The sequence below is a fragment of the Cyanistes caeruleus genome, chromosome 2 (assembly GCF_971803275.1).
Source record: "Cyanistes caeruleus chromosome 2, bCyaCae1.hap1.1, whole genome shotgun sequence".
In the NCBI taxonomy this organism is placed as follows: Eukaryota; Metazoa; Chordata; class Aves; order Passeriformes; family Paridae; genus Cyanistes; species Cyanistes caeruleus.
Window position 1 is genome coordinate 6,770,490 of NC_141702.1, and position 8,351 is coordinate 6,778,840.

Here is an 8,351-nt window from a genome sequence, read left to right on the forward strand (position 1 = left end):
CACTGAGGTCAGTGAATATTGATAGTCATTAAGATAGACTATTATATAATAGTCTATATAGCATATATTAATAGTCTGTATAATTATATATTAATAAATTTCTTGGCATATTTAAAAAAGTTGCCCATAAAAATTTAGGTGGAGATTTTGCAATGAGAAGTCGGGAAGTTTGGCCAAAATACTGCCTTATGCAAGTGTGGTTGGCAGAATGGAACTAGGAAATCATTGTTTCCAAACCCACTTAAGGTGTACTTGCAAAATAAATGATGTTGGGGGACATCCTCTGGTCCTAACTGATATATCCTGGCCTCATCCATAGAACTAAACTTTCTTAACATCCAAAACATCACCCACCTGGTCTCTCTGAAATGAGCCCATGTCTCAGGAATTGTCTGGGAATTGCCTAAAATAATTGTGGTTTGTTCAGTGAGGACACTGGCAGGGGCTGCTCCATGCCCCACTTCATGCCCCAGCTGAGCTCTGGAGCCTGTGCCCTTGCCCTAGCTCAAAGTACCAGGACAGGCAAAACCCACTTGTTTAACTCTTATGTCTCTAAACACTTCAATTAGATACTTAGACTGCTCTAATCAGGTTTTTTTTCCCCAGATCTTTCCCAAGAAGGGAGAAAAGGATGATATCCCATCAGGCTGGGTGTCACATCAGCCATGAGATAAATGGGCTGCCTTGCACCTGTGGCTGGTGTGGGTGTTGGTCTGCTCAGAGCTTGTTGCAAACCTTCCTGCCAGTGGTGAAACAGCTCCTGGAGATTCTGCAGCCAGAGATGAAATACAGGCTATGTGACCCATGATAAAGTAATTAGTTATGTTCTTTTTTTCTCCACAAAGGATCAAATTGGTGATTTGGGTTTGTGTTTTGTAGGGGGGTTAATCTATCTTGTCTTTCAATTAACTTTAATATTGCTTACCATACGAAGATAGCAAATGGCTCAGTTGTGAGACTCAAGCCCCAAAGAAGTTCACTGTTTTTTACATTTAAATCCAGTTTTTGTCCCTTGTTTGTACTTAATAATTTGATTTTATCTACTGAAGTAATTATCCCTTTGGATTTTTTTTTTTCTACTGTTCTTCCAAAGTGAATATTTGCATTACCTGTTGCAATAACTGCCCCTGCAGCTGCTTGTCACAGCTGACTGGGTTCTTGTCAGGTTAGTCACAAATTCACAACATATTCTCTCCCTCCAACTCCATTACATACATGTTCAAAGATGATTTTGCAGAGGGAATTCAAAATGAGAGCACTATCTCACACCGCAGGATGACAGGTGAGCTTTCCAGGATATCACAGTCCCAAAGGTGGTTTAATCACGACTTTGCTCTGTACCATGAAATACAATTATTTTATAGCTAACCAATTTCAGAAATGCTTAAGTTGGTCTGAAGCTGGGCTTGCATCTGAGGCAGGAGGATTTTAAATTGAAGTACCTGCAGCCACTACTACAGGTAGATGATGTGTGGAATGGCTTTTGCAGCCCTTCTTTTGTAAATGCTGAACACTCTGATGAGGTTTCAGCTGCTCCCAAAAAGGGCAAATCTCCACATCCCTCCTCTGCTCTCAGGGCCCTGAGCCCCAGTACCCAAATCCCTGAGAGGAGGGGATGCACTCAGGGCTGACATCAGCCAAGTGCCAGCAGATGATGAAATAGGGCACAAATAATGTGGTTTGGATCGAGGGAAGTGTGGAGAGTGCAAAGCTACTTGCCCTGGTGACCACCTCCCTTCATGGCCCATCCCTTTGCAGGACTGCACAGTTACTGAGACAGCAGCTCACTGAAGGAGCAGGGGTGAGCAGACCATTGCCATTAAACCACTTAATGAACTGGGGCCTTTTCTTCTTCATAAATTATGCAGATTAATTTTCATATTTTGTTACTCAGTGAGTGCCTGTGACAACATTTTTCACCCCCAGGGACCACTTGAAAATTGGCTGATGCAACTACTGTTTCAAGCCATCACTCTAAATAATATGCTGTTGGTTCCTTATCCCATCACAGAATAGCTTTGCTGCTCAGTGGGAGAGTTCATAATCCTCACAGGAATTTTCTAGGTGGCTGCACAAAGATTTTTGATAATGGTACTCATGAGAGAGCAATTCTTTGAAGTATATGCTGCCCTCCCTTTCAAAAAAGTGTTAGACTGGAAGTACCCTTTTACAAAAGATCTTTGCCAAATTCTGACATGGTCTGTGTGTTCCTTGCAGTCTCTTCTCCTTCCTGTAGTGTTTGGAATCCCCCACTTTTTGTACTAAAGGAGCAGAAAGCTGCTTGGGCTGTGAGGAAAACTCTGCAGAATGCTGTACATATCCATGCATTATCCAGTTTTTCTGGAAAATAAAGGTAATTACATTTTTCTATGAAAGGTGAGTTGTTTCTCTGCCTCAAGAGAGTCAATGCCTGAAAAAATTGAGAATAGAATTTAGTGGCATGCAGAGTGCTAAGGGGAATTTAAACAGTGTGAGGCAATGCATTTTTTTGGTGCTCTTTCTGCATCTGTTGGTGTTCTTTTGCTCTTTGTGCTTGTTCTTCTGTAGGATTTCCAAATCACGATGCCATTACCGGCATTTTTGTATTTTTGTATCTATATAAATACATAAATCTGAGTATCTGTCAGACTCCCTGGAGCTTGTTTTATAAACAAATTAAAAACAGAGAACTTAATATCTCCATAACTAACACATTCCACCTGAATGTTCTTTGAAAGGGAGGAAAACAAAGCTGTGCTCTACATTTTAAAAAAATATATTTGGAATTTCTCACATCCACATGATGGTCATGATAGTCCCTTCCAGAGGGATTTATCTATAAGTATTCACTTTGCTTCACTAATCTCTTTAATTTCTTTCACCATAAAACTTCTCACATCCAGACACAGATATATATCTTTGTATACTTTGTTTCTGTCTGCAGACCAGTTCTCTTATTTCTGCCTTCCCCAAATCTGTGCCTTAACTATTTTTCATCTTCGTCTTCACCTGCAAGTGCTCTGGGTAAGAAAAGGGGGTTTCTGTGTGTTTGCTTCCAGCATGTTATAACACAGCACAGTAAAAGGCACCAAAGAGGATTCCTTTGTGATACAGCAGTGTGAAAAATAGCCAGTGTTTGCCTGAATTCCATTTTCTATCTCTGCAAAAGCAGATGGACCCAGGAGCATAACTAAAAGGTTCTCAGTGTTGTTTTCTAGTTCTGTTCTAACAAACACAGGTTGATCCTGATTGATCTGAGAGATTATTTCTTGGGGCTTCGGGGTGAAGTTGGTTCCTCTTTCCAGGGAGGTCATAGCAGTCCTTTCTCTTTGCATCCTCTGCTTCGATCAGCCCCTGGGAGCACTGACAAGCCTTACACCTCCTGAAATACCAAGGGTTTGGTTTCTTTTATCACTTCTAGGACCCAACCTTTCTATAGAGTAGACTCATTAAGGTTGGAAATGTAATTTAATGAAATGTAGTGTCATCATTTTCATGTAATATCATTTCCAGCCATTAACTCAGCACTGCCAAAGCCAACACTAAACCATGACACATCTACACATCTTTTAAATCCTTCCAGGAATGGTGACTCCATCACTTCTGTGGGAAGACTGTTCCAATGTTTTGGTGAATGTGTTTTTTCCTGATATCAAATCTAAGCCTTCCCTTGTGCAAGTTAAAACATCCACTTGCCCTTCAAACTTGGAGGGCATCATTGCCCTGTCCTTTCTGCACATTTCTGCACATTTGCTCAAGGAGCACTCAATTAAGATCCAAGTTCTGCCACTCAACAAGTTCTAAAGCAAATCCATGCAAGCCTTTTAGGTTATTGACATCCCTGTTTTACAATCCATCATACCATGTGAGTGGCAACTGGAGAAAGTTTTCCTTCAGTTGCCAGCACTGCCAGATAAGGTCCCCTGTAGCTGGAGGCATTTTATATGAAGCAGAGATAAAATCTTGTGGTTTGATTGTTAGTTTGCATTCCTAGAGGGAAGAAGTAAAAGCAGCCATGCTTCCAGTGTGGCTGCTTCTCCCATAATTTTAACCTTAATTGACCCTCAGAACCAGTTTCTGTAGTGGTTTAGGTTCACTAATTTGAGTTTCCTGGCCAAAGAACCAAATAATGTAATGGTCATTTCCATGAGTGGCTTCTTCCCTCCTCACCAAGTATCAATTAATGCAAAACCAGCACGGTTTCACACAAATTTGACAGAGGAGCAAAAGCTTCAGGTGCATCAATCTTCTGGAATTTTCACGGAAAAAGCACTAAGAGAATGGCTCTGTCAGTGACACTTCAGAAGGCAAATTAGAGTAACAAGATAAATTTTTCATACAGTCCAGATGCAAAAACTTTGGACAGTGGAAAAGACTCAGGACATGCTTATTAAATAACAAAGTTGCGCAATGTACAAAGTTTTAGGAAATTAGGCTTTATAAGTTTTGCTAGTCTCAGAAAGCTTGTAAAATTTAATATAAAATTTTATAGAATCAGCGAGTTAAAAATGCCGAAAGATTCAGTCTGTGCTACCCAGATGTATAACCAGAACACACCAAAATGACAGGAAAGTTCTATTTCAAAGTAGCTGTGCTATGAACTCCCAGCTGGAAGGATTGCTTATTTATTTATCAAATCTTCTTTTTGCTTGAGACAAATGTGGACATGTTTCCTGGAGAACTGCTTTCTGAAAAAGCAATGCAATACAAACTGTTTATCCCAGAATCACAAAATCAGCTAGCTTGGAAAAGACCTTTGAGATGATGAAGTAAGGCCTTGAATACTTCATATGAATAAGCTGTGGATCTCCAAATGAGAAATAAAACATTCATGGCATCATGGTACTCATGGAAATGAAAAGAGTCAATCCATTGGAATTGGTCAATGCAGCTGATCCAGGGAAGGACACCATATTACCTCTGGCTATTTTCTATGTGTATAACTTCTCTGTCCTGTTTTTCATAAACAATCTTCAAAACTATGCCTGGAAACACAATCATAACTCTACTGGATGTCAAAAATAATTGTATCAAAAGAGACACAGCAATCTGACACGTAATAATTTCCCTCAAATCTCATTCCAGCTAGTCACCAGCTTTTGTGCTATAATTACCTGCCTTTCTATCTCTACTAACCACAGGGGCTACAAATGTTATTACTTCTGTTCTGATTAAGTTCCCTGCTCTGCTCAGATACCAAATGTCTTTTTTCTTTGAAACTGTCTAATCAGCTAACATAATTAAGTTATATCCAGAGCAGTTTCCAAACTCTGCTTAGCTTTAGGCTCTCTGATTCTGCTTTAGAACCAAAGTCCCAGTGAAAGCAAAAGCTTGTCTATTTTTTCAGCTGTCAGTGTCTAAGAAATGGTATTTTCTCTCTTTGCAAGTTTTTGCTCACTTTTTACCCTAAAACTATAACCATATAAAAATTATGCAGTCTTTTGAACCAGACATTGGCTGATTCTCAGCTCTGTGCTCTTTTTAAGAACTTTTATATATATATATATTAACCTTCCTCCTCAAAACAATACAATTGCAAAAAATTAAGAAACCATACAGCATGTTAGGAATTATACAGAAAGATATTTGTGGATAAAGATATGCATTTTATCTGGCATCTTCTACCTTTTTACACTCACACATAGTGGAAGCCATGCAGGTTTCTGTGTGACAATTCCCAAATGTGTGGGAACAAAAGCCATGGGACAAATGTAATAAGATACCTGAGAATCCAAATTTTTAGAGGAACAAGAAATTACTTAAAATGACTTCTTGGCTGGACCATTGAGTAAAAGTTCTGACAGGGAGTTATCTGCAAACTTTGGTCAAATTTTAGTCATGGAAACATATGAAGGAATTGAATAATCCTGAGTTGTCTGCAGTGATGGACTCAAGGGGTAAGAATGATTCAGCATCAGAGTAGGGACAAATCAGAACAATTGCCTGAGCAGGCAGTAGCACCCAGTTTGACACTGTGAAACACTGATTTCCTTCTCTCCTGAATGTGAAAGACAGTGTGACAGGAGAGCTTCCTCCATATGATCTGCTGCTTCATCACTGTGGGAGGAAAGAATAAAGATATTATTGTTGAAAGCTCTGAGATTTTCCACAGAAATGGCAGCACCTCTACCATCTCTATCCCATTCCTCAGGCATTTCTTTTTCCTTAAGAGTCATTTTTAGTGTCTAAATTCATGTTGGACCTGCAATCTGAATCCATATATCTTGCAATCTCTGCCAAAGACTGCCATGGGAAGATTTGTTTGTGGTAAGGAAACTCATCATTTGCTCTACTGCCAGAGAAAATTTATAAAGGAGATTTCTCCTTTTCTGAACCCAAATCATTAAATAATGATATTTTTTCTTTTATTATAGCAAATCTTGTCCATATATCTGAAGATATCCATACATTAAAGATTATCACTGCATCTGCAAAGAATTATGCATACAGGACAAGGAAAAAAGGATTTATAGAATCATCGAGTTAAAAATGCCGAAAGATTTTTCCTCCAAAAGAATGAATATTCCCTATAAAGAAGGAGGAATGAGAGCCTGGCTCTATGACATTAATTTATAATAATTCCGAATCCCTATCTGACAAAGAATGCTCAGCAGAGCATTTGCTTTAAATGACAGCTTGAAAGGGTTTCCCTCTGGATCATGTAAACAGGAAGATCCCCAGCCTGTCTTCTTCCTGTCTCAAAAACTGTGAACTGATCAAGGAAAAATCATGGAAGTGAAACAAACCTTTCCCCAAATGTTTCAAGCCTATTTTCTCCATGCAATGCCTGTCAAGTTCTTAGTAAAGCTGAAGGGATTTATTTGAATTTGAATCTGAGCAAGTACTGAACACCTCATTTCATCTTAATTGCATGGATTGAATTCTATAGCTAAAATGGAACTCATAGTTGTTAAGTAAACTGAAATGCTCCTGTAATTGATTGCAATGAACCTGCATGGTTTGTGTTTTATTCAAAAAGAACTGGTGGTATGTCTTGTTTTCTAGTGGAAGGTTCCCTGCCCATGGCAAAGTGATTAGAACCAGATGGTCTTTGAGGTCCTTTTCAACACAAACCAGTCTGTGAATCTATGAGGAAAAAAATATCCAAATATAATTGATATAACCAAACAAGAGCTAAATGCCACCAAGATTAAAATATTATAACAACCATGGACTGGAGCAGCCTGGGGCATGTTTGTTGTAAAACAAATATCCACATACATATGCACAACATTTACTTTCATAGAAGGTGTCCATTTAGAGATTTATAACATGCAGAAAACCTCCCATTTCCAATGGAAAATTCAAAATCCATGAGAGCCCGGTAGGTGAGTCCAATCCCTGTGCACACTCCCTGGCCATCTCTCTTGCTGTTGCACAGTTGGATTTGCAGCTCCCAGCAGCTACAGATCCCACTGGGAATGTGCAGACCCCAATCCCCAGGTCCCATTCAGTGTTTCAAATATAGCAGCTTATAACTGTGATCATCTGCATTTTATATTGGGAACACACTCACCAAGGACATGACCTGATTTTTGTTAGGAGTAAAGGGGGACATCAAAACTTCTTCCTCTGCTGCTGCTCCTTCTGCCTCTGTAACTTCACTGAGGTCACGAGAAGTTGGACAGGATCATAGAGCTGAGCTACCTAAATGGCATGGTGCTAAAAATATATTTATTCAGAATGGCTAATTAAGGTGAATGACTACCAGTCTTCATTAGCACTGAAGTGGTGTTAATTTGATTAGACTTCTGGCCTAGATAGACTTGCAAGGCTTTATGTTCCTAATGCAATTTCTCTAACGAGAAAGCATTTTAGATGAAATGTTACCCATCAGCGTCTTTCTTTGTATAAATATTAAGTAGACATTTGCCTTTTAGTGCTCTTAATTTTTAGGGATCAGGGAAACAGTGAAGATGTGACATCTGCATCGCCTTGGGATATGGGGAGAATGTGAGAAAATAAACTTGCAATTCTTGCTCCAGTTTCATTATTTAAATTGCAACATTTTCACAGTAGAAAGTCATACTTGAAATGTGCTCATCCAACCTGCCTTTTCTTTAAACACACCATTATATACTTCTTGCTCTTAACTCAAAACTCACTTCAATCAATATTTCAATGCTTAAACATAGTTAACATGACAACATAAGTTTTAGATTGGGAAAAATGCCTTCTGCTGTGCTCCTTTTACCATAAGCCAGGGGGGAATAGGAGGAACATACTGTTTACTTATTAATTTGAGCTCACAATGATCTGTGCTGGAATGATGCTCAAGAAAAAAATACCCATTTAGTTGGATTATGGCTCCTTTAGCACAAAAAGTCTTGTTGAATGACTCCTGAACTATAAGGTTTAGCCACCATCAGAAA

The 8,351-nt window shown here is 39.0% G+C and overlaps 1 long non-coding RNA gene across 1 annotated transcript; it reads left to right on the plus strand.

Moving 5' to 3' along the window:
- The first annotated feature begins 701 nt into the window (after window positions 1–701).
- LOC147654582 (uncharacterized) lies at window positions 702–7,260 on the plus strand. The gene is made up of 3 exons (XR_015282496.1): window positions 702–812; window positions 2,218–2,353; window positions 6,354–7,260. It is a non-coding gene; the product is annotated as an uncharacterized LOC147654582 (long non-coding RNA).
- Window positions 7,261–8,351: the final 1,091 nt, after the last annotated feature.